The sequence below is a fragment of the Eulemur rufifrons genome, chromosome 18 (assembly GCF_041146395.1).
Source record: "Eulemur rufifrons isolate Redbay chromosome 18, OSU_ERuf_1, whole genome shotgun sequence".
Classification (NCBI taxonomy): domain Eukaryota; kingdom Metazoa; phylum Chordata; class Mammalia; order Primates; family Lemuridae; genus Eulemur; species Eulemur rufifrons.
Genome location: NC_091000.1, coordinates 7154529 through 7180823, shown reverse-complemented (window position 1 = coordinate 7180823; position 26295 = coordinate 7154529).

Here is a 26295-nt window from a genome sequence, read left to right as displayed (position 1 = left end):
AGTGGTATCATGGTAAGAATTTTATCAAATGTATTAGTTTGAAAGAAAATAGATAAATAAAATGTAAATATTTTATGCATTCATAATTTTCCTGCTCGACATTATAATTTTTCTTAATTTTTTCTTTCTCTCTTCCCTCTCTCTCTCTCTTTCACTCTCTCTCTCCTTTTCTCTTCTGTTTTTCCCTGTTTGTGTGCTTTATCTTGTGCACTAGAAATTGTATTGGGAGAAACCCAAATTTCAAAAAGTGATTGACTTTAGTTGAGAATATATAATAAATTGCTGATTTGTTTATATTTCAGAAAACCTGTTTAATTGTTTAAAGAGGTTGAAATACATCGTCACTAGTTTGTCATTACAAAGTATTTCTAAAGTATCTTTATCTTAAATACTTTGTAACTTTTTCTTTCATATCAAAATATCTTCTCTCTCTTCCTTTCCCACAAATAGAAAGCAGAAAATAAAAGTCAAAAGTTCTTAATATCATGTGTAACTTTTCTTTCATAACAAAGCTTTTAACTATGGTGATGAAGTAGTCAAATAATAAAATTACTAACTTAATTTTAAAATAAATACTGTATCTGCAACATAAATTTATGTTGCTCAGAGACATAAGCAGAAGATTAATATAATGTTTCCAATTTAATGTGATATTATGCTTGTAATAACTTTTGGTTTCATTTTAAAAGATAAACCCTGGGACTTATATTTTCATAGTAAAAATAATTGATATGTTCACATTTTAGTTTTTGATATGTAGGCATATGTGAGCTTTATACTGATTTAAATTTCAAAAACACATAATTTTAAGAAAGTGTATTATTAATATAATCTTTTTAAATAAAACCATGAAAAATTTTTTTTCTCCTGCCCTCTATATTATTGTTTGTGATAAGAATACTTAAAATAAGGTCTGTCCACTTAGGGATGATTTAATAAACACAAATCAATAAGTGTGATATACCACATTAACAGAAGGAAGGATAAAAATTACATCATCATCTCAATAGTTGTGAAAAAGCATTTGACAATTCACATCCTTTCATGGTAAAATTCTCAAAAAAATCAGGTATAGAAGGAAGTTACCTCAACACAATAAAGGCCATATATGAAAAGTCCACAGTTAATACCATACTCAGTGGGGAAAATCTGAAAGCCTTTCCTCTAAGGTCTGGAACAAGGCAAGGACATGCTGGCCACTTCTATCCAACATGGTACTAGAAGTCCAGCCAGTGTAAACAGGAAGAAAAAGAAATAAAAAGTATCTAAATCAAAAAGGAAGACATAAAATTATCTGTTTGCAGATGACATGATCTTATATATAGAAACCTCTAAAGGCTCTACCAAAAAAAAAAAAAAAAAAGAAAAAACCTGTTAAAACTAACAAACTCAGTAAAGTTGCAGGATTCATAATCAACATATGGAAATAACTTTCCTTGCAGCGTCAAGATTTTGGTATTTAGCATGTTTTTATTTAGTTTTGATTATTACAGGCTTCTCCAATTTATTTCTTCTTTTTCTTAAGTGATATGTGTATTTAGATAAAATTGCAACATTCTAACTAATAATCACTTGGTAGACTGAAAAAGACAAAGTATATTTTGACCATTGCATATATTTTAAAATACATTATTATTTCATTTACCTTTTAAAAACCTACAATTTTAATCCTATCTATCACACCCATTTCCTTTTTAGATTGCCCTTAAAAATCCTCATGTCTTCCCTTTATCTCTCAGCCTCTTGAGCACAGGAAATAAGCCTGGACCCTCTTAGCTTCTGGGGAAATACCTGGCTCAGAGCTTTTGCTCAATAATTGTTTTGTAATTGTTGTATAAATGGAGTCCAAATGATTTAGTATGTGCATAAAACTACATTATTATTATCATTCCTAATCATTTCTTTCAGAACATATTTAATTATGTTTTCAGTGTTGTTCATTTATTATTTCATTCTATAAATATTTCAGAAGTATGTGAATAAGGAATGGATTCTTCTCAGTGAAGTAACATCAGCTGTCAATCCTATATGGCTGTGTCAGTCTTCCTAAACAAGGCCGAGTCCTTGCTTTTGCAAATTTTAAGCATATTTGGATCCACTGGCTAGAATCTGAGCTTGTACTATAATCTTGTCATCATGCTCTGGTATGACAAAGTTCAGAACTAGGTACAAAGAAAGTTGTTTGCTAATTTAAAAAATACACATTTTGACTTTCAGAGTGGCTTCCTGCTTAAGACAACAGCTATCAGAAGCATCTGTTGTAGAGTCTGGAACCTTGAGTCTCACTTATTTTGTTTTGAATGCACAAGTCAAGTCTGAACTCTGTTTCTTCATCTGCAAAAAGTGAGTATCTATGTCTAGGTGACACAACACTGCTGTGCTAATTTGTGAATATGTGAAAACACCATAGAATTATAAAGTGCTGTTAATACAGGGCTTGGCAAACTACCACCTGTGGTCCAGCTGCTTGTTTTAGTAAACAAAACGTTATAGGTTCACAGGCACATCCTTTGATTCATGCATTTTCTATGGTAGCCTTCTGCTTACATTGGCAGAATTGAATCGTTGTGACAGAGACCTCTGGTCCGCAAAGCCTATAATATTTACCACCTGGTCTTTTAAGAAATAATGTGCTGACTCCTTCTAGTAATATTAACACTAATAATTATTACCACTACTAATGGCAACAAAAAAGTCAATTTCTGCAATTGTAATGAAAAGCATTTGAAATATACACTAAATTGTGATGTATTGTTTATTTCTTTAAAATGTATACAGTTGATTTTGCTAACTGATCAATAAAGTCAAATAGCAAATTTTTATTTCCATATATGGCCAGTCTTAATTTTGTCATCATCATATTTGCTTATTAAGCTCTCAATTTCATGCCCATATACTTAATGTGTATAGATTTCTGTTTAATACTGATTACTAAGGTTAGAAAGTATGCTGACATTAGTGTATAATCAAAGATTAAACTTTTATATATTTGTGATATATAAATTGTCATTTACTTTTACTTGGTTTAAGGAAAGGACTATTTATTAATGTTTTCAAGTTTTAAAAAGTCAGAAATGAAAATTCACTTGATCTAAGACAGTTAGGAAAAAAATATATTAATTTTATTAGAATCTTTGGATTAGATGCAATTGGATACTGGCTCCAAGCAAGAAACCATCTTAACAATGATCTATTGGACACCAATAGTACTGTACAGTCATCCCTGTCAAACGAAGAGCCAGAGGAAATTTTATTACATGTACAAGTAAGTCATGTAGCTGACAAGTACCGGAAGTGCAGTAGACTTATGTGCGTTCCCAGCGAGATGGAAGCAATGCAGGACAGCTCACAGTGCGATTTATTTAGTTCTTGACACTGTGTTTGTTATTTGAGGAGATTTATTCTTTAAAGGTATTTCATTTACTGACATAACAGTTGTGATATCACATTTTTCCTTTGTGTCTGAAGAAATCAAAATAATATTTTCTTTCCTTTTGGAACACATGACAAAAATATTGATTCATTAAAGGCTCTAACAGTAACTTCATCTTGTAGTTATCTGTCTAAAATACTTAGAGCTATCATTACAAAACTTTAAAAAATAAAATATAGTCTATAAAACAGATACTCAAATGACATATGACTTACTATAGACAGGCTTCCTACTTCCAGAAAGTCATATATAATACAAATCATCTTGATCTTTTGATACAACTCAAAATTGTCTCTAGAATCTGCAGTGTAGAATGGATCTATTATATATTGAGTCTTTCTTTATGAACTTGACATATTGATCAGCCATCAGAAAAAGTGTCCTCAGAAGGGAAAACCATCGATATATTTTGACTAGAAATTCAATTATTTGCTAAGATGTCATATGACTATACTTTTGGGACTCTAACCTCTAAATTGTTGTCCTACAGATATAGCCTTAGTATAAACCTATTCTCTGTTAGGCTTCTATTTATAAAAATGTTGCACATATTTACTTTTTTCCTTAGTGTACATGCCAACCTTCTCCATTTAATTTTTTTTTTTTTTTTTTTTTTTGAGACAGAGTCTTTGTCACCTGGGCTAGAGTGCCGTGGTGTCAGCCTAGCTCACAGCAATCTCAAACTCCTGGCTCAAGCAATCCTCCTGCCTCAGCCTCCTGAGTAGCTGGGACTACAGGCATGTGCCACCATGCTCAGCTAATTTTTTCTATACATATTTTTAGTTGTCCAGCTAATTTCTATTTTATTTTAGTAGAGATGGGGTCTCACTCTTGCTCAGGCTGGTCTTGAACTCCTGACCTCAAGTGATCCTCCTGCCTCAGCCTCCCAAAGTGCTAGGATTACAGACGTAAGCCACCACACCCAACCTCTCCATAGAAATTTTATATATATGAAAAATGTACATTACATAGTATTGGAAATGAGCATACTTAAGCCACAGGATCTCAACATACAAAGAGTGAAAAATCTGCCTCTGGAGCAAACACAGCAGTATTCCCAAGTCAAGTCCTGTGTGTCCAGTAAGTGTAATACAGAAAGCTGCCCAAATGCTTGTTTTTTGAGGGGGAAATACACACATGGAACACACAGGTCACTGCCATTTATTTTAGCTGTAACTGACAGTGAGTATGATGAAATGATTACAGCTACATATGGTTTTAGATGTCTCCTGTCATATTGCCATATATTCAACTTAATTATTGCTTTAAATGCAGTGTGCAGATGCCTTTCTCTATTTTACAAAGAAAGGGGCTAAAGTTAGATCAGAGAATTGTAATCTAGAGAATTAGCATTAAGCCAGGGTCCATAGGTATCGCTTAGGAAGTGAGCCTTAGTGTTACACACAAAAATCATATCTAACTGATTATCTTAGGAACATACAATCTATATGAGACTACACAATCAGTACTGCAAATCTGTTAAATTGTAATCTTCCACTTTCGAAGCCATGTAGTGGCTTCAAGAAAACGAAGTCCACAATCTTCTCTCTTCATTTTCCTTTTAGATACTGGGTAAGGATGATCAGCATGTTTACGTTTCATTTCATTTCCATGATGTGACCTTCAGAACCGCAGACCCACCCAAAGGGAAATGACTTTATACCACTAATTCTAGCTGTTTCATAGACATAATCCTGGAAGTTGGGGCCACTATGGGCAAGTCATAGCCTGAATTTAAGCCAAAGGTATGTTTTAACTGTCACAATATTTTAGAAATTGGTAAATTTTATGAAACATTCCTAATTCTTGTCTTCTCTAGAAAATAAAAAAGATGCATAAGCACTATCCACATTCCCATATGACAATGTAGAGGTGAAGGAAAAGCTTCCTCCTCACCCTTGGAAGATATGCTGAAAAATCAACTCCTAAAAAGGCGTATTAGTAAGAGAAAAGACACGCAAATGTATTACTCCCAGGTACATGGCAAGAATCACAGAGTGATTACTCAATATCCCAATGGAGTATAGATGATCATCCCCTACTTCTTGGGGGAAAAAGAGATGAGGAAGTGTGGGTGACTTTAGGGGGACAGTAAATGATTACTTGGGTGAATTCAGACAATTCAGTGGACTTGAAGAACGTACAGTGGTCTGGGACTCTGGGACAAAGTCTGTTGGGCCCACAGAGTGGACAGTGGTCTGTGACAAAAGTTTGTCCAGGTTTGTCGACAGACTTTAGCTGTCCTTCTGTGATATGGGTTCAATTAATGAAAACTCAGGGAAGGGACCTGAGGTCACTGTTTTCTTCCTCGGTAGGTCCAGGCTTTAGGCAAATAAGGGAACTTTAGCCTGTGCTTTGGGAGAGGTAGAGGATTGAAACCTGAGGGCGTGGGGTAGCAGGGGAGGCAATCATTTTCCTTGGTGGGTCTGTTCTATCTTTCTGTAACTAGAGGAAAAGTCTCTTCCGGCAACTGTTAATCTCTGAGGGCCTTTAATTTAAAATACTCATTATACCAGGGAGCCATGTTTGGGAGTGAAGTTCCCTCAGGAACAAGTGGCTGGATGCAGCGCTCATCTGCCGCAGCCTCTGCCATTTCTTTTTTTTTTTTTTTTTTGAAAAGGTTCCAAGTTTATTTTCACATCAAACAAACCAAATAAATGACAGGATTTTTTTGTTCCTATTGGTTCTATTTCGAGCAGTTTCCAATACATTCTTCTGTCCCCTTTTTTTTTTTTTTTTTCCAAGGGAAAGCTCCCATTTATTATCAATATGATTTCATAAAATACTCTTTAATGTCAAACAAATTAATGAAATGAAATCAATTCAGCCATATGAAAAACTCACTATTACCCTTCCCCCCCGCCCCCCCCCCCCCATTTTGTTTACCAGGTGCTCTTCACTGACTCAAACTGCCTGCAGGCGTGTGAGGCTGAGGCTTCTGTAGGGCAGCACATTTTCTGGCTTGGCCCATTTTCCATGACTCAGCCCCTGACGCTATTAGAACTCGGCATTTAAATGTTTCACAAACATTTAGTGAAACATTTAATTGCTATCTGCCATTTCCTTCCTGATCAATTTTAGGAATTGTGCAAGCATGTGCTATTAAAGAGTAGAAGTCTAAAAGATATAAGATAAATCTCATGTTACGGATGAGAAAAACTGAATCAGCTGGAGGTTAAGTCAGGATGTGCACCCTGGCCATTTGTCCCTGAAATATTCTCACCAACATCGTCTGTGTTCCTATGGCTTAGTCCACTGCACAATGTGACCTAGGAAGGCTGTTCCTTAAACAAAACTGTGAACCAGACTATTTTTGGAATCTTAAAATTAAGAGCCAAACCCCTTCTGAACCCTCTTCAAGGCCAAGAATTTAAATTGAAATATCCTAGCAATAAATTATAATAGTTAAAATCCCATAATAGTCCATTTCAATGGACACTAAATTTTTAGTTTAAGTTTCTTCAAAAAAAGTGTGAATAGTGCAAAAAATGACATTTATCTGAAGGTGGCAATATTATAGGGAAGAAGGCTCCCTATGATAAATGTATACATGCAATATATGCAAATAAAATATGCCTGATTTTCTTATCCTTGTCTTCTGTAGTCTACCTGTCCTCACCTTCTATATTTCTTAAAATGTTGGAGATGATGACCTGTAGCAGTGTTGTAAGATAATTTTTTAAATTTGGCAAAACCAAAGAACTGTAATGAGCTTGATTCTACCCTCATTACCATACAGTTCTTTTATTATGTGGCATGACTGTGAAATGCATTAAGAACTTTGATCTTCAATCTGTGTTTTTTAATTTATCACTTTAGGTTTCTTAGTTGAGCATAAATGAGTTTTATTTCATTTTTAATTTCATCTCTGGCATATTATTTACAATTCAAGCATGCTGTTACCAAATGGAAATTATTTCAATAATGTGCAGGTGCAATTCTTAAACAAAAATTCAAATTCCTAGAAGAATTATTGTAAATGTAAATGTATTGTAAAACTCCAAACCATGCATAATTATATGTAATAAGATAAACACACGCACATCCCATTTTTCAAAGATACTCACTGTTAGCAATTGGTGTATTTTTCCACGTTCTCTCTACAGATGTTAAACAAGTTATTTTTTTCATTCAATGATACATCTTAGTCATCTTTCCTTATTTGAATATGCTGATACAGGGAATTTTTCACAGCTACATAGCCTCTAACTTCATGATAAACCTTAATTTATACAACTGCCTATGGGTTTTTTTTTTCTTTCTTTCTTTTACTATTATAAGATATTAAGTGAACATATTTGCATATACATCCTTTAACATCTGTATGAGGTAAAATGAGGATGATATTTTAGAAGTGGAATGGCTAGGTTAGATCTTTGGCACATAAATAGACAAGTTTAAAAATGACCCTGAAAATATTGTATTATGATACACTCTCACAATCTCAGCATCAATAATAGAGGGTGTTTGTCTCCCCATACTTTTGTGAATTCTGAATATTAACAGTTAAATAAATCCACCCCAAAGTCAATATAGGTTATATGTAACATGCAGGAATAAAGTTCTCCTTTTCTTAAAACAAAACAAAACAAAACAAAACCAAAAAAAAAAAAAAAAAAAACAGTTAAATGAAACTTTTGGGTTTTATTCAATAAATCAATTTATAACACTTGTATTTTTTACCTGGGATAAAGATTTTAGTATATTTTTCTTTCTCACAATGAGACAGTTTATTAAAATAACCAAATCTGAGCTTCATTACTAAACATTATGTCTTAAAAAGTGGTAGATAAAAAGTAATTGAAATTAAAAGTAAAGGAAACTATCATTGTCTAATTCAACCATTCTGAGCAAATGACTGAATATTTTAACTCATTTCATAATTTATTTATTACCATCTTAGATATGATGGCTAACGTGTCCTTTGAAACACATGCCATTTCTGCTAGAAGTTGCAAAATAATTTAGAATATACATAAAGCCTCAACTAATGTCAAAGACCTGAAATAGTTTGTCTCCTTTGACTTAACCCAATAAAATGCTTTAGTTTCTGTTTTTTAATTGCTCTCAGTCCACCACAGTAGAAAACTAAATAAACTATAGCATTATATATCCCCATAAGGAATACAATGAAATTGTAAACAACAAATATAGACAAATGGATATATAATATGTGGCCATTTATATAAGTTAGGGGAAAACATAATTGTGTATGTTCCAGTTTTAATTAAACAAATAACAATAAGATAAATAATAACTTTTAAAATGTTTAGCTAAAGTAAGAGACAAAGAATAGGGTGGATACAACAGGATGAGAAACTAGACTTTTTAACGTATCTTGTTTTGCAAATTTTACTTTGGAACTATATAGAAATTTTTAACATAATTCTAAAACAAATTTTTTTTCATTTATTTTTCCTTGGGATGGTGAGAATAAAACATTTTTTTTTTTTTAAAAAAAAAGCAATCCCTAAAAAATCCTAATATAAAACAAAGAAAGTTAAATATGTACTCAGTTGATGGCAGAATGACTATGAATGACCCTAAAATGCAATAATTTGACCAGACTTTGACAAAGGGATGTAGCTTGAAAAAACTGAAAAAAAAAACCCCCAAAACCAAAAAACCCTACTTTCCGTAATAAATTGTTACAAATGGTTTTGGTGTTGTTATTATGAGATTTTGTAAGTTTATTATTGAATATAGTAGATGAGTAATTATGTGATATGCTAAGCGTGTCATTTCAGACATTATTGAGAACTGGAATTCTCAATCTGGGAGAAAAAAGAAAAATGTAAAATAGAAGGTTTCAAATAAAGCTTTCATGGTCTTGGTTTTTAATTGAAAGTATCACATAAACTACTGATGTATTTAATCTTAAAATTGTATTTCCTAGCCCGGCTACTGCAAAAGTCTAGAAACACCCACCCACCCAATAACAATGAGTTCTGATATCACCCAGAGTTGGTAACATGATTAAGGTTTGTTTCTACAAAAAGGAACTAGAGCTCCTTCAAAAAAACGTCCGATTCCATATCTTAGTCAAGAAATGATCATGAAAAACCTAGAACATCTTTCAGGTCATCAAGAAAATGATCAAAGACAAAAAAAGTCATGCCAAAGGGCTCAGTGGCATTTTGAAGAGGCTCCCATGGCAGATTATGGGAAGTTTGAGTACAAGTAGATCAGTAAATTAAATGTTCATATTCAAATATCTATAGTGATACTAAAACTAAACTAATTGGTTACCTCTGGATGACAGAACTGATTTATTTTTTTCAAATAGTTGTACATAAGGGAAAGAATTAAACATTTACCTAACCTTTCCTGAACACTGGGCCACTGGATAGCCAAAATAGTAAATAAGGTAGAGTTTCTTCTTTCAGAAATATTCTAGTTAATAAACAAGAAATGAATATTAGAATGAAAATAGTCCCATCATACAACACTAACATATTGAAAGATTTTGGCATCGAGTGTAAATGCTGTTAACGTCACAAAATAAGAAACATCCAGATATCATGGGCCTCTTGATGAAAAATCACATTGTCACCTACAAAAAAATCTTACCAAAAGGGGGAATAAGCAAAAGTAAATGTAATTATATCTTTAGATCAGAAGACAGAAACATGTTAAATTATACCACAGGGCTTTAATTAGTAATGGTCAGACTGTGGGAAGTCCTTCAGAATAACTTCCTGGCTTCTTCAACAATTAATTGCATGTGAAAAAAACAACAGGAGAGAGAGAGAGAGTAAGAGATTGAGAGAAAAGCGAAACTATAGATTAAAAGAGATTTAAGAGCAATTGAACCATCACAAAATTTTGCCATTATTGAATCATCTTCAAACAAATGTGAAAAATTATGACATTCATGAGATCCTTGGAAATTGGAACATGGACCTGATACTTAATAAGCAATTATTATAAATTATAGGTAAATTAACTGGATTGTGATTGCATGAGAAAAGAGTTATTTATCTTTTTGGTTACATATAGGAATACAGATGGATGGAATGATACAATCTGGGATTTGTTTCAAATAATATTGTTATGGGGAAGTGGTCGGTGGAATAGATAGAGCAAGATTGGTCATGAATTGTGAATTGTTGAACCTGGCAGAAGGGTACATATGGGTTCACTATGTTATTGTTTTTTTTATACATTTGGTATTTTCCATAATGAAAGTTAAAAATAAATAAAATAATTTCTTTCAGGCCTTCACTTCATCAGTTAGCATAATAAGGTGAGCAAGTTTAATTATTGAAAAATAAGAATAAGTAAATGATATATCATTCTCTTCCTAAGAAAATTGAGATTTTAGAGATTTTTAACATGTATTAATATGAGTAGAAATATTAAAAATTTAACTATAGCATTACTTTCATTTGAATTAGTGATGATAGCTATCATTCTTAGTATCATTCTAATGCACAGCAGATAACCACAATGTTTTTATGTGTTTAAATTTTATAATAAATTTTCAATGTTTCTCATGTACTTTGGGACATCTTACTCCAGGATGATGGTTATAAATCACCTGAGCCATTTCTGATAACAATTTGTAGCCTTCCACTATTGTTAGCATTAATACACCTTACCACGTGTAGAGATTTTTGTGGCAACTCCATAGACACTTTGGCATGACTCCTGTTTTCTTCATCTCTCCTTTTCTTCTTTATCAAAATTTTACCCATGAACAAAATTTTTTAAAAAGTAGAATACGCTATAAAATGACATCTAATAAGTCCTATAATAATTCATAATTTCCACAGCCATTAGTTGTACATGTGCTAGCCACTCACTGTAGCCTGTTGTGTAGGTAAGGTGGTTCCAATACAATGCACAATTCTGAGCACACTTTGCATTGCCTGTACCATTTTCTCCCAACTGAAACACATTTTGGAATGCTTTTGAAAAAGTCTATCATCATTAAAGACCTGAAATCAATTTGCAAAGTGTTATACAGTATTACTCACATTGCCCTTCACAACTTACAGCAATACATGATTGTGTCAATAATATGTTGAAAACCTCTGCCTCAAAAGATAATTTGGTTTAGAGATGCTTTTAAAAATTAAACCAAATTCCCTTACGCCAAATTCTTAATTTGTAAATTCTGTTTGCCCTGTTGAGGGCTCAAATTTTCAAGAGTGATAAAAAAAAATAAAGGGAATGATATTTTGACAATATCCAGGGAAAGGTGAGAATTTATAAATTTTTCTGTTACAAAATCATTTCAAAGAGACTCCTGTGAATTCTTTGAGAAAAATTCTTTGAGAGGGTGCTGCACAAAGAGTAGGAAATACAAATGAAATATTACATTGTGTTCATTCAAAGAGAAAAGAATAAAAGGAAACTTAAAAAGAAGCAAAGAAACATAGTGATAAAATTAGGCTGCTGTGTCAAAGAACAAAAATTCAAAATGTGCTTTAATCTTTATTCAGTAAAATAAGATAATGTCTCTTTGGCTTAAAAAAATTAGAGGATGTTTAATAGAATTGACTCCTACAATAGTTATAGCTTGTTTTAGTCACATTACATTCCTTTGTGCTGCTAAGTCTAAACACCACTGTGTTTTTCAAATCAGTTTGCCTTTAAGATTTTTCCACTAATTCTGATTTGCATAGGCATGAGTACCTAATAAAGCCCCAGTAAAGCAGGGCTTTGTCATTGTGAACTGCTGACTAATCTGAGAGTTGAGCAGTTTGATTTTATTAGTGCTTCATTAGTAATATGGGAGTAGTGGTGAGTGAGTGAAGGAAGCAGGATCATCTGCCAACTGTTCCTGGGAAGATGCCAGGTGGTTCTGTCTCTTGGTATCTAATTGTAGAGAATTTAATTTTGTATCATATGGCTGCTTTAAGGGGTAAAAATATATAATGCATTTTACAAAATATAAACAAATTATGTCAGTGCATCTTTGGCACATCTGTGTGTTTGTCATACAACAGCATGCCAAACTGAACACGTAAATTATGTAACTCAAGTTTTCTTTGATAGCACACCAGTTATTATGAGTACCAATTATCAAACCTCATCATATCCCAAATAATATAAGTGGTTGGGTTAGGATTGGCCAATGTATAGTTGATAAAGGGAAAACAAATCACATGGCACAAAGGAGAAAACAATTCAATAAAAATAAGATACATTAAAATTATGCACCAACAATATGCTTAAGAAAATATCCTAAACCTTTAGATACTTATTTTAACCTTAATTTTCCAGTTGAAAATTAATTTTGAATGTGACTTTTTGCCTAAATGTGGTTGTAGTCTGAAGGCTTGAAACTTGCTCCTTGACTGTAGGAAGTTGTCAATCTAATTTAAACTGGCAGATGTGCTTTTACAGCTGGGGCCATATTGGGATCTTTAAGTTTGGACCTTTGGGAGAAAACGATGCATAAAACAGGAAGCACTGTTGTGAAGTTGCTTTGTAGCGTAGATAGAAGTTAAAATGTTGTTTTCTTAACACACTTTTAGAATTCACTGCGGCTTTTCCCTCAGTGCCAATAAACCATGTTGATTTTATGAGTGACTAAGTCACTAAACTTCACAAAGAGGGAAGTAACACTTCTCAAACTGGCTATCTCATGCTATGCAAATTTTTTAAAATTTACTTTGCAAGTGGCCTTCTAAAATTATCATTATAAAAAAGTTCAATGATGCTGAAATTATTCTGCAATTTTAAGATAACCCTATTAATACATCTTCTTAACTGAAAATACTGAAATATTTATTTTCCTGCAACTTTTGTCTTTGCATAACTATCTGAAGAACATATTAACTAACCCCTGAAGCTGAGTACAGTAAGTGTAATGTATAGATTTAATTAGGAATTTAAAGTTAAAACCCCTTAGCCTTATAAACTTCAGTTTGATATTTCATTTTTATGCTTCCTTATAGATTTCTATTGCTAAATGTAGAAAATTTTAAGTCTTTAAGAATCTTTGAGTCATTTGTATTTGATGTATATATTCTCTTCTTGATGAATGTCATTCACAGAAAGTTAAGAAGTGATAAAACATGCTACCGTTGATCTCTATGGGTTAGCAGTGTAGTCTCCTGAGACAATACACAGATAACATCTGAAGGCTTGTTTGGAGAAGAGCTGAACTGAGGTCACTTTCCAAAACAAGAAACTGCTGCTCTCCATGACCCTGAAAGGTTAGAGTTTAGGAATTTCCTGGAGAGAATGTGTTTTGTCTAGCATTTCTTTTAAAAGTATCAAAGGACTCCACAGCAATAGTAGGACTATCTTAATCAAAGATGTAAAAAAGGGTGTGAGTTTAATAAAATGCATTGAGATTTAGAGGTAAGGGAAAAGGAAGACAGCAATTAGGAATCATAAACAAAAGAAAAATGCTTAATTTTACATTAAACAAAAGGTAAGCCAGTTATATGGTTTGGTTATTTTACTGCTTCTTATTCATTTGCAATAATTTATTTTTTAATTGGAATAGAATCTCTTTGGGTACAATATAAGCATAAGTGATACTCCTGCCATTAGATAACATTTTTCTTCTGAATTTAATGTAATTCAATTGATAATATTTGTGCTTGGTACTGTTTGTGCATATCATGTGACATATAAGTAAGGTGACACCCATGTTCCAATAATCCATTATCATACCATAGCAATATCATAGCAAAACTTCCACTGCAGGTACTTTTTTCATTTTACTAGTTTCTGTGTGTTCAAACCAACCTTTTAATCTTACACTTTAATCAGTAACTAAACTTCATACATGTGGTGTATTAAAAATAAATAGCTTTGTTACTAATTACTATCTCAAATATAAGTATCTTGAAGAAACCATGGGTTCAAAATATTTAAATCAATTCCTTATACTTTGTGAATACATATTATCAAATGTCCTGAACTGTTTACTGCTCTATTCTGTCCACGTTACAAAATTTGCAAGTTATGGGTCAAATACATCATTTAATTCAATTATTTGCATAAGTGGACTTTGACCCAACTCAACTTCACCTTGGTGTTACTTTGGATTCTATACTGGGAAATTTCTGATGATGCATACTCCCAGTTTTTCTTGGGGTTATGTATGGTTTTGGCAAACAATACCATTGTGTGTGGTTAGCCACTAAGCTGTACTGTGAAGTTAAAATGCTTGGTGATGTAGATGTTTTAAATGGATTATGCTCATCAGGATAACAAAGGTCAAGGCATGTCAAGTGGACTAAGTAGAAACATCATCCTTATGATTTTTGGAAGGGGTTAGTTAAATTCTCTTTTTATTCATGCTACAGATACAAAAATGTATTTTTCCATATAATGAATGATTTGTTATGATTTCTAACAACATTAGCCAAACACTAAGCCAAATATAAGTTATAACTGCATAGTCTAAACAAATAAAAATAAAAACCTCCATCCTATAAAAAGATATTTCTGGCAATGTACATGAAGTTCAGCATGAAGATTAAGCTAAAGATACAAGATCACGTTCCCAGATAACATGTCTAATGAGGCTCAGTAGTATAGTATCTTATCCGTGGGTTGCCACACAGGGAAATATATGTTCTCAAAAATGTCCCTTTTTCCAGACTTAGTGACATAGAAATAGGCCAGCACAAAGGAAACCTACTTCAGATAAATAGTGTCAGGCTCTATTATTTGGACCAAAAGCTTTGTGGAAATTCATACTAAAAAAGAATTATCTATGCTAATTGGATGAGTATTTATTCACTAGCTGACAAACATTTGTTATTTTTTTCTTTTTATCTTTTTTTTTTTTTTGGCCATCTCTAGTTTGGGACAGAATAAACATTTGATTTTTGTTGAATATTTTATAAAATATATCTGGGAACAAATATCAATATTTAATATCACTGGGATCGCATCAGGAAATGAGGGTAACTAGATTAAGCAGAAATGGAAGTATACAAACAAGTAGAAACTACTTGTGACTAAATGACCATGCTGTCCTTACTGATGTTCCCAAGATCCTTGAGATCGTTTAAAATCAGAGTCGGCATGGCCTTCAGTAACTTGGCAGAAACTTAAAAATATCTCCCATTATATTTTGAAAGTTTGAACTTATGAAAATATGCTATTATGTTCCTCAGTAGATAAAATCTTGTTAAATGTCATCTTGCTAGATATTATCTATTGTCCTTGATAGATATTATCTAAATCTCTTATAATAGGGGGTGATTAACTCAGATAATTAAACTTATATATTAATATATATACACAATATTAATGACTTACTAGAGGTCATAAGAAAACAGTTTTAAACTGGAATTTTAAAACAATAGTGTTTAGAAAGTTCTCAATTCTAGTTTCTCTTTTTCTACTATTATCCCCTAATCTAAGGATAGCAATTTATTCTATATACTTTCACATTTTGCAGTTTCTTAGAACTTCAGTGACATTGACAAAAAACGGATACCAAGTATTTCTTCTGTCATGTGCTCTTGTCACTTTGCTGTTACAGCACCAGTAGCTTCCAGGGACATCGGGCCTACCTCTTACCAGCCATGCAAACCTGCTGAACTTTAGTTCTTCATGTATGAGACACAGATAATGATTTCTACTTCAGAGTATTATGAATCTATTAAATGAAAACATGTATGTAAAGCATAGTACCTAGGCAATGGAAACAGTAGATACTTCATAGCCATTGGAATTATGACAATGTCATTATCATTATTTTTATAACCTTGAATTCAAGAAGGCCAAGGTCTTGTAATAACAAAATAATTTTACTGAATTATATATTTAACCACACAGACATCAATATGCACATGTAATATGAAACTTTAGAAGAAGAAAATAATAGCTATCAAATCTCCTTGATCTGTAACTCTTTCAGTTTAATTTCTAACTTTCCTTACATACCATGATCAATACTTCTGGGACATATAGATTCTCCTCATTTCTGAGACATGTAAGATATACCCAGTTTCATTTGTCAACTCTTTATTTTTCTTCTCCTGTCAGCGATTCCTCTTGCGTGTATAGAAGCACACTTACATTTTACACAATGGAGAACATAAGTGGACTAAGGGGCAAATTCGTTTTTTTGTGAAAGTTTTTTGATGTAAAAAACTATTTAAAAAACTAATTAGGTGAATTAGTTTGTTGATGAAAAATATTTTGATAAAAATCTATTTAAAAAGCTAAGCTACAAACCTATCACAGTAAAATCAATGACAAAACTCACACACACACACACACACACACGCACACCTTAGCCCACTTAGTCTACCGCCATCTGTGTCCCTCCCTTCTCTCACCACCCTGACCCCTTCAACTCAGTTGCCAGATAATTCAGGATCTGATCTACTTCTGGTCATGTAATTTAGATGGACAAGACACAAGGGACATTGGCCATATGTAGTTGCCTTGCTATTTGATTGACTCCAACAAAATCTAGTCATGCTTTTGTTTTTAATATGTAGACTTCATTTATTAAACATTTGGAAACTTTTTTCTTATAATTTACTAAAAACTTACTGAAACAAATTCCAATTAAAATATGATTAAACAAGGGAAAGAGTAGTTAGTGGATATGTTGTAGAATCAATCGCCTCAAGGAGGGAAACATAATATTAACATCATAACCATTGAATTTCCCAGTGTTTGTGAAATCCTGAAGACATTGCTTCCAGCCTGAAGTCCTGTAGGACAAGGAAGTGATGGAAAATAAACTGTAGAAACTTGTAGCCTATATTTTTAAAAATAATATGACACAGCATTTTTTATGCAATCCTAGATCTTTTATTTATCTAGCATTACTAGAAAATCATTTTTCTTCTGAAGCTCTACATATTTTCTAATGAATAAAATATTAATTTCATATATTAGCCATGTAATGAGATAAACTTTTTAATCACCCATTTATGGGATAGGAAAATGACCATGCTGTTTTTTAAAAATTCTAAGACTTTGATTTTAACTTTGCATAGATAGTGAAGTACATGGGCAAAGACTGGAAAAAACCTCACAAAATTATTAAAAATAGGTTGATTTCTTGATGACTTTGGATAGTGCATCTTAATCTGCATTTCTCCTATCTTAATTTCTATTGGCATTATTAATATAACACTATAATGTTATAGTGTTATATAATGCTATAATGTTATTATTTTAATCATTTAAAATTTCTCATTTTTAAATAGTTTTACTTTTAAAAAGCAATTCCATCCTAAGTCATAAAGAAGTATTACTTTGCATAGTTTTAGTCTGTCTATGAACAGAAAGAGAGTAAAGTAAATTTTGGAATAATTCAAAGAAAATATTACTTATTGCTATGGCAAAGATAATGTAGAATAGTTCAGGTGAGCACAAATTTTATAGTAAAATATCTGAATAATGCTTATATATTTTTCCATCATTTGGTTTTTGAGAAGGAGTAAAACCAGAAAGAGAAAAGACACCTGATCATTTATTTCTCCTCTAGTCTTTTTTTTTTTTTTTTTTAAGTTAAGTCTGCAGAGACTTCATCATCCCTGTGTTTCAGGTGGGGGAAAGCAACATGTACTGATACGGAAGCAACTCAGCAGTTAAGTTTGTTTTTTTCACTTGTTGCTGTGTTTGTTTGTTTTTTAATAGAGATAGGGAGAGATGAGGTACTTTGGCACTCAGGAAAGCTATGTTCTTAACAGACCCTTTTGTACTATCCAAAATAACCTCTTTTTATCTATCATATAGTATTGATATTTTAAAATGTCACATAGTTCAAAGACAAAACAAGATGTCTTAAAGCGTTAAATTAGTTGAATGCTAAAAAATTCCTCTGGACATATACTAGCTTTCACGTATAGATGACATCATTTCTCTATATAGGTGAAACAAATATATTTATATAGTTCCCACTTTTGATTTTATTAATAGAAATATGTCTCCCCTCTCCTGACATATTATCGTGGCACTGGGCACAAGGTCTTTCCCTGATCCAAATCACTGGCAGAGTGACGGTATGAGCTGACCTTGTAGATTCTTGTCTCGACTCAGAAAAAGATTTGGTGGTGAAGTGAGAGACTCAGTGTTGGGGAACAAGAAATTGAGATGGGAGAAGTTGGTATGAGGACACTGAGGCAAAGAAGGGAACAGAAGCCCGAGAAGACAAGTATGAATGGATTTTCTGAGTGAGATAAACACCAGGACTGGATTGGAGTTTCAGTGCAAGTGTTTGTGGAAACGAGCACTGATTAGAGGAGGGGCATGGGGGGATTTGGAGTTCACTTTCACCTTTCTTCTTACTAACAACTGGAACACCTCTTGGAAGTGCAAATAGGTAGCACTGTTTTGGATTTAAATTATCATCCCCTTCATCTCATTTCCCCATTCAAATTTTGGCCTTTAACCAAATTTCCTAATCTTTCTACTTTTAATTTTGTGTTATAGTTTTTCATAAACTGTCTCAAGTTGCTCTTTAAAGACAGGGTATATAAAATAGAGGAATGAGAGAGAGAGATGACAGGAGGTTGACTGTACTCTCAGATAGACTTGTGTCCAATAAAGTGTATTTAAAGACTGAAGAGTCAGGAGGGGAAGAACCGAAGAGGCAACAGGGATTTTAGGGTAACAGAAAGACATGGTCCCCATCCTCCTTCCTCTGTGCCATCAGCAAATGCAATATTTCACAGCACAAAATAGAGGAATGAAGGTGAAGGAACATGAACAAATTAATCCTGAGAGAGGGCGGAAGTTTATTATTATTATTCTTCATTTAATAATGGCAGGAAAGGTTGAGTGAGACCTGCTCATTTATGTCAAGAATTGTATGTATGTTTGTATGTGCGTGCACAAATTTTCCTTGATTACTTATATTAATATATACATATGTATTATAAAAATGCACACTATACATTGGTTATATGTTATTTATAGCACACACACACACACACACACACACATAAATCCATAGGGAAAGCAAAAGGAGTTTGTGATGCTGAGAGGGGGAAATGTAGCCAGAAACCGCTGTGGCCATCTTTCATAACCTAGTCTTGATTAGTTGGCATGTATGTAATAAATAATTTATATCCCTCCCTAAAGCATTTGAGTCTTAAATTAATTCTGTGCCTTGTGGCTATGAATTAGACATATTCAACAATACTTTCTTTTACCCTCAAGGTCAGATTCTTATTTGGGTGGTTAATGGAACTTAATATAAGAAAATTAAATCTTCATGAAACAATATGTCTGAGAAAGGACTATGGGTAGTAAATATTATATCTTTTATCATTACTCTGGGATTTGCTACATTATAGACAAACAAGTCCACCAGATTTCCAATAACTTAGAAATGCAATTTTTGAAAATATAGCTTGAATTTAATACTAAAAATATCCAAGTACAAACTATTATCAAATATCATAATTAAAATTATTAAAATCTAGTAATTATTTGCCTTAAGAGCAAATACTGCATTATTTTATAAATCAAGAATGAGATAATTAACCTTAGAGACTATTTCATTTGAATCTTTTTCATAAATCATCTCATAGACCAGGGTGTGAGAAATCAGGCTACTTAATATTGATTTTCAAAATTATTTTAAAATTAGTGACTATAAAATTGTGGGTTTTCCTTAGATTATTCATTTTATAACATTTTCCAGACTTCTCTCTAGTATTTCCAGATCTAATTTAATGGTTTTACCAATTAGCAAAATTATCAATTTGATAATTTAGTAAGAATCTATTGGAAGTTTCCAATTCTGTGTTGAAAATTATGGGAATACAGAGGAAGTCAAAGACATAGCTTCTGCCCTCTTTATTGTAAGGGATGTTTTAGTTGATCAAAAAATATGATGATCTGAATACATAAACCACTTCAGCATAGGTTGTAATCAAAATACTTTAGGTTAAATAGCAGTTATTGATAGGCTTCTCACTGTTAATCATTCTATAGTTAAATATTTAGTACACACGAGAAACATTATTATTAGAATCTCTTCAAATATAAGAGAACTGGGCCTGAGGGTGGTAATTTCCACAGGATCACATAGATTGCAAGAAGGAGAACTTGAAGTCCAGTGCTCTTCTTACTAATTTATATTGCCTCCAAGAGTACGAAAGAGGATTAATTTATATTTGGACTTAAAGTAAGAAAATCAAGTCTGTGCTCTTGAGTCCTGTGAATCAGAACTCTTCCTTTAAACAGTTTCATTAAGGCTTATTTCTTTGGAAATGGCTAAAAAAAAATGAGGAAAAAATCATATTTCATGGATTGACACAGAAATATGCAAAATTGATTGTTCTTTTGCCCGGAATAAATGGCAATGTTGACAAACATTCTCATTAAGACGTAAGCGTTAGATCCCTTTCTGCAAAATTGCGTTGTTTAGAGTGAGTGGAGATACCCAGGAAAAACTGGGTACAAGGAGAGCCCAGAGTTGCAGTGGCAAAACTTTCCAATGTGACAATTTTGCGGAGGGCTTGTACCTTTCAATTTTCCCAACTTGGAAATCCTCTCTGTACATACTGACTTTTAATGACATTTAACATGATGGAGTATATGTGTGTGTGTATGCAGCTGGTAACATAAACCCAAACAATTTAAAAATTACCTGTACAAACTGATTTATTTATTTAACAATACAAATTTTATAACACAAGTAAATTTTAAAAAATAAAACAAATATAATATCAAGAAAAATCATAATCAACCAACAAACGAGTTAAGTGTTTCTTTGGGATAGTAAGAATTAATTCAGTCAGGGTAATTAATGTTTTCTTAACAATGCTGAGGTATCACTTAGCAAACACAGGATTTTAAGAGCCAGTAACAGAACTGAGACTTTTCTCTCCCTGACAGCAGTTTTCTGTCGAACTCTGACTGCATTTGCAGTTTAGCTCTATCCTCTGAGTCTGTCAGTCAAAGCCAATATTAAAGACATTCTGGTTTGTTTTCTATGTTAAAAGAGAAAAGCCAGGGGACAGGCTGGATCCTATTCCATTCATCATTAATCAGATGAGGGATCTTCCTACACATTGGGGGGTAATCATAGTAAAACTAATCTTTTCTACAAATTGCAGAAAATTATCCTTTCTCTTAGAATCAGCATCCAGAAAGTTCTTACTTCAGGGAGTTGAACTAAATAAAATAATTTATTTTCATTAGGCATCTTTCATCATGGATACTGCTCAGCTGTGAAAGCATAAATCTTAATGCCCTATTGCACTCTTATGTCCTGAGGCACATGGGGGTTAAAATTTTCTAAAAGTCATTATTAGATACAATTCAAAAACGAGAATTACAATCCATGGGGTCAGAAAGCAAGAAATATAATTGTTTCCTTACCTTCCATTATGGATCTTATAAGATTAAGGCATCTTAAGTCGCTGGTAAGTAGAGTTGAGACAGGAGGCCCATGTCTTTGACAGTGTCTTTTCTTAAATTATTTCCAAAATGATTGTCCTAGAACCCATTATCCTTGTGGGCTTCTATAATCATAATAGGCTTATGGTTATGTAAATACATTTTTACAAAATTAACCTGGAGTAGATCTGAAATGCTCATTACTGTAAACTAAATTAAGGAGGCGCAAATTTCAACAATTTAACATAAGATTAAAGAAAATAAATCTGCCTTTTCTTTCTTTATAGCATTTGTGATTTTTATCTAAGTATTTGCCTAATATCAATCTCCATTCCCTTTTTAATATCTGATTTTTATTCCTTTTGTCTATATCCAAGTTTTTGGCATAGTCCGTAAGCTAAAAAATATAAAAATATAATTCTGACAAGTGAAAAATGAGTACAACCCAAGTTTATCTGATTGTACTCCATTCTCCCTGAGTTTTGTCTTATCTTAAGACAATGCCTAAACATTGTGGCATCACATAATAACTGGAAAAGTTTTGACTTAGTACGCAGGAGTCATATATTGTGGTAGAACTTTCCAGTCACTATTTTTTTTAGTTTTCCCGACAGCCCTATGAGAACATTACTATAATTACCTCATTTAATAGATGAGGGAGCTGAAGGACTTCTCCAGCTCACACGTTAGAGTGCAGCAAAGCGCATATGCAAACACAGGCAGAGGTTTTGTGAATTTCATTCTTGCTTGTATAGGTAGCAGACTTTCTACCACCAAAAGAAAATTTACGGTTGATAAGTCAGGACCAATTTTTGCTCCCAATCACCCAACAGCATCCAGAGAAGACAAACTGGACATTCTCTCTCAGAAATTCATTAACTTCACATGCAAAGTAATTAAGTAATTTAATTATAAAATAGCACAAATTAGTTTGAAATGTCATAAATCCTCATAAATTATGAACAAGTTTAAAAGAGACTTTGGCAGCTGGAAGACAGAGCCCAGAATTACAAATCTTTGCTAAAGATGGGGATTTTGGCTTTCATTCCAATCTGCACTTGGAACATCCTGTGAAATGTACAGGTATTATTACTATTGTTAATAAAACATTGTTATTATTATTATTTTATATATGAGACTATGTATGAGACAAGAGCAAACACACACAATTATAAATTTCATTTTCGCTAAAGTATATAGGTATTTTTATGGGATGACAGTTTCTGTTTCCAGTTCAGATGGACAGGAAATAAGAACTGGAGAGAAAATTTATTCATTCAGATCCTAAGTAGAGACCCCACCCTAGTTTGTGAGAAATGTCAGATTGATTTCCATATTGTGTAACTCAACAAATCTAAATAACTAAGACACAGCTAAGCAAAGCTAAGTACTCTACCTCAATTCCCCATGATGCCCTAAACATCATGCTGCATTTGCAGATGGTTGGCACGTCTGCTTAAACGCCATGGTGCGGTCACGGTTTACACGGAGCTCTACCTGTCCCCACAGCACTGGAGAGTACCATGCTGCAGGGGTCGGCCCTTCCTGTCACGTCCTGATCCCAGGACACAAAAAAAGGTCTAAACACCATAAGAATCACTCCTCTTGACAGCAATGGAAAGGAAATAATCCCACCACACCCAGGTGGAAATCACACAGATTGCTGTTCTGTCTACTCAAGGAAATCACACTCTTGTCTTCTTCCAGGTCAGAGGGTTGTTTACTCTCTCTAAATCATTAAATTCTTTTAAAACATCCATTCCGTTCTCCAAGTTTAGAAGTGTTCTAGTTTTTGCTAAACATTATAAATCCATTAATAGCAATTGTTATAACTTCTCCTGTGGTTTTGAGAAAAGAGCTACTCAGTGGTTATTCCAAGTGTGTGACTGACTTTTTAACAGACTTGGTGTTCCAGTGCCATAAATCTTCGTGACTTCATGTGAGCTTAAGCCTTTCCTAAACGCTCTTTTACTGGCTTAGCATAGAAAACATTGGCCCAAAGAATCAGATCTTATCATGAGCTTTCTTAGTGATGGGTGTTGAGGGTGTCTTTTCCAATGGGGTAAAAACTAATTTATATGACATTACTGAGCCAATAAATTCATTTCCTGTGAATTTATGCACCTAGCAAGTGCCTGCCCCTGAGCCAGAACCAAGCTAGACTCAGAATGAATTAATCTAAAGAAAGGATAAAGACTGGGAAAAATTTGTTCTCCATTTGAATAAATTATTAATAGAATCTACAGCTGCCTCTTGGAATACACATTTTAATACCAAAGGCGCATCCAACAAAACAGCCAAAGGAACATGAAGCCTATGATAGGAAGCAAAATTTGGCAGGCTGTGCTGGCGATAAAGTGCCTCAATGCAAGGCTATGTGCAGACAGAAGAAAAACAACAATATATTATTGCTCTGTCAACCCCAACAGAATATGCTGTGTCTTATTTTCATGTTGATTTTGGCGTGAATAACAATACTCCTGAATCATTTTGAAAGATAGTAATAGGAGAATTTGTGTTGACATTAGTCCGGATAAAAAACTATGGATAAAAAGCAGTAGTCAGAAATATGTTTACTTTTGTCTATAGAGGCTTTACTAATCTGAGAGAGTAATAGGCAATTAGCATTGGGAAAAAAATACTCTCTCTTAGTAAGTTGCAGAAGCTGGAAAAATCTAGAGAAAGCAATAAGATACATGAAATGCTAGCACAACTCTACACAGTGAAATTTATAGCAAGAGCGGAGATAAATCCTGTTGGGCAGTTCCATCAGCTTCTGGGATATCTGCGATACAGAATTTGCACAGCCTTTGATAAGTGCCTTGGTAAGTAAAACATTTTTAAGAATGTTTTCCAAGGGAGTCAACAAACACAGCTTTAAGAGTAGAAATCTCTCCAAGCTGAAACTCTGCTCTCGTAGTTTCATTGGCTGCTATTCAGAGACCTAACTTCAGGATGGAATGACGTTTAGATTTTTCTTAGTGATTCAGAGGCCATAATAATAATACAAAGAATGAATAGGTATAATCATACATAGCTGTGCCTACAACAGATCATTTCAAATGTATCATTGTGTCAAAGTGACAACACCTAAAGGAAACTGCCAATTCCCTCCAAAAATCCACCCAGACAGATCTACTTCCAGGGTACCTGCATTTATGAGAATGTGGTCTGCTGGACAACAGCGTAATTATACAACATTGCTAGTCCACAATGCAAGCTTCAATTGTCTGTCCAAGCATAAGAAAAACAAGAACAATTATAGCACGTTTTCTTAAAGCTATATTTATCCAATGTAATGAACAGTCTTTTAATTCGAGATTCTATCATTCTATTTGTGTTAAAAAAAAAAAAAAACCTCTTCATTGAAGGAGTAATAGTAAAAAAAAAAAACTAATTGTTTGTCTTTATTGGTTTGCATTTTGTGTCTTTAGTTGGCAAAATAATGATGCCTTAATTCTGTGGTGTCCAACCCCTGGGCTGCTGACCAGTATCAGCCCATGGCTTCTTGGGAACCAGGAGCTTCATCTGTATTTACAGCCACTCCCCGTTGCTTGCATCATCTCCTGAGCTCCATCTCTGTCCCCCTGCCTGAGGGAAAATTGTCTTCCATGAAACTTAGGAACCAGGCCACACAGCAAGAGGTGAGTGGCAGGCAAGCAAGGAAGGCTTCATTTGTATTTATAGCAGCTCCCCATCACTTGCATCACAGCCTGAGCTCCACCTCCTGTCAGATCAGCAGTGGCATTAGATTCTGCTGAGTTATTATATATTACAATATAATAATAATAGAAATAAAGTGCACAATAAACATAATGTGCTTGAAAAATCCCAAAATCATCTCCCTACCCCCAGTCCCTGGAAAAATTGTCTTCCATGAAGATGGTCCCTGTTGCCAAAAAGGTTGGCGACCTCTGCTTTAATCAACAACCTTTTATAAATTCTGATTTTAGTTTTCTAGTTGATTGGTTCATAAAATGAAAAAGCCTAGAAACTATTTCAAATGATAGCCCTAGTGATAAAAATTGGCCTTTCATGCTTTCCAAATTAAACACAAAAAACAGTATATAAAGCAGAAGAATGAACCTTTGTGAACTGGAGGAGTTGCCTATATTAGTATGAAAATTTTGAAAAGTTAAATATTATGTACATTAAAACAGTGAGATGACATTTTCCTCAAAAAGATTGATAAAAACAAAAAAGAATAATAAGACTGGCGCTGGGGGTATGTGACGAACAGGCCTTCTCACACACCACTGATGACAATGGAAAGTGGAACAAATATACCAGACTCCGGTTTGCTAACGGTTATCAAAAGACATATAATTCTGCATTACCACCACACATTTCTACATGTAGAAACTTACTTCAAATAATTGTCATGGATACATCCAATGATTGAACTACTAAGACGCTCACCTCAGAACTGCTCATCTTATTAAAAAGATTAGGAAACAGCCCCGTGTATAGCAATAGGGACCTAGTTTAAAAAACTATGTAGTCCCTAAAATGGAATATTACACAGCATTAATATGATGCAACAACGTGTGCTAATTTTTAAAGAT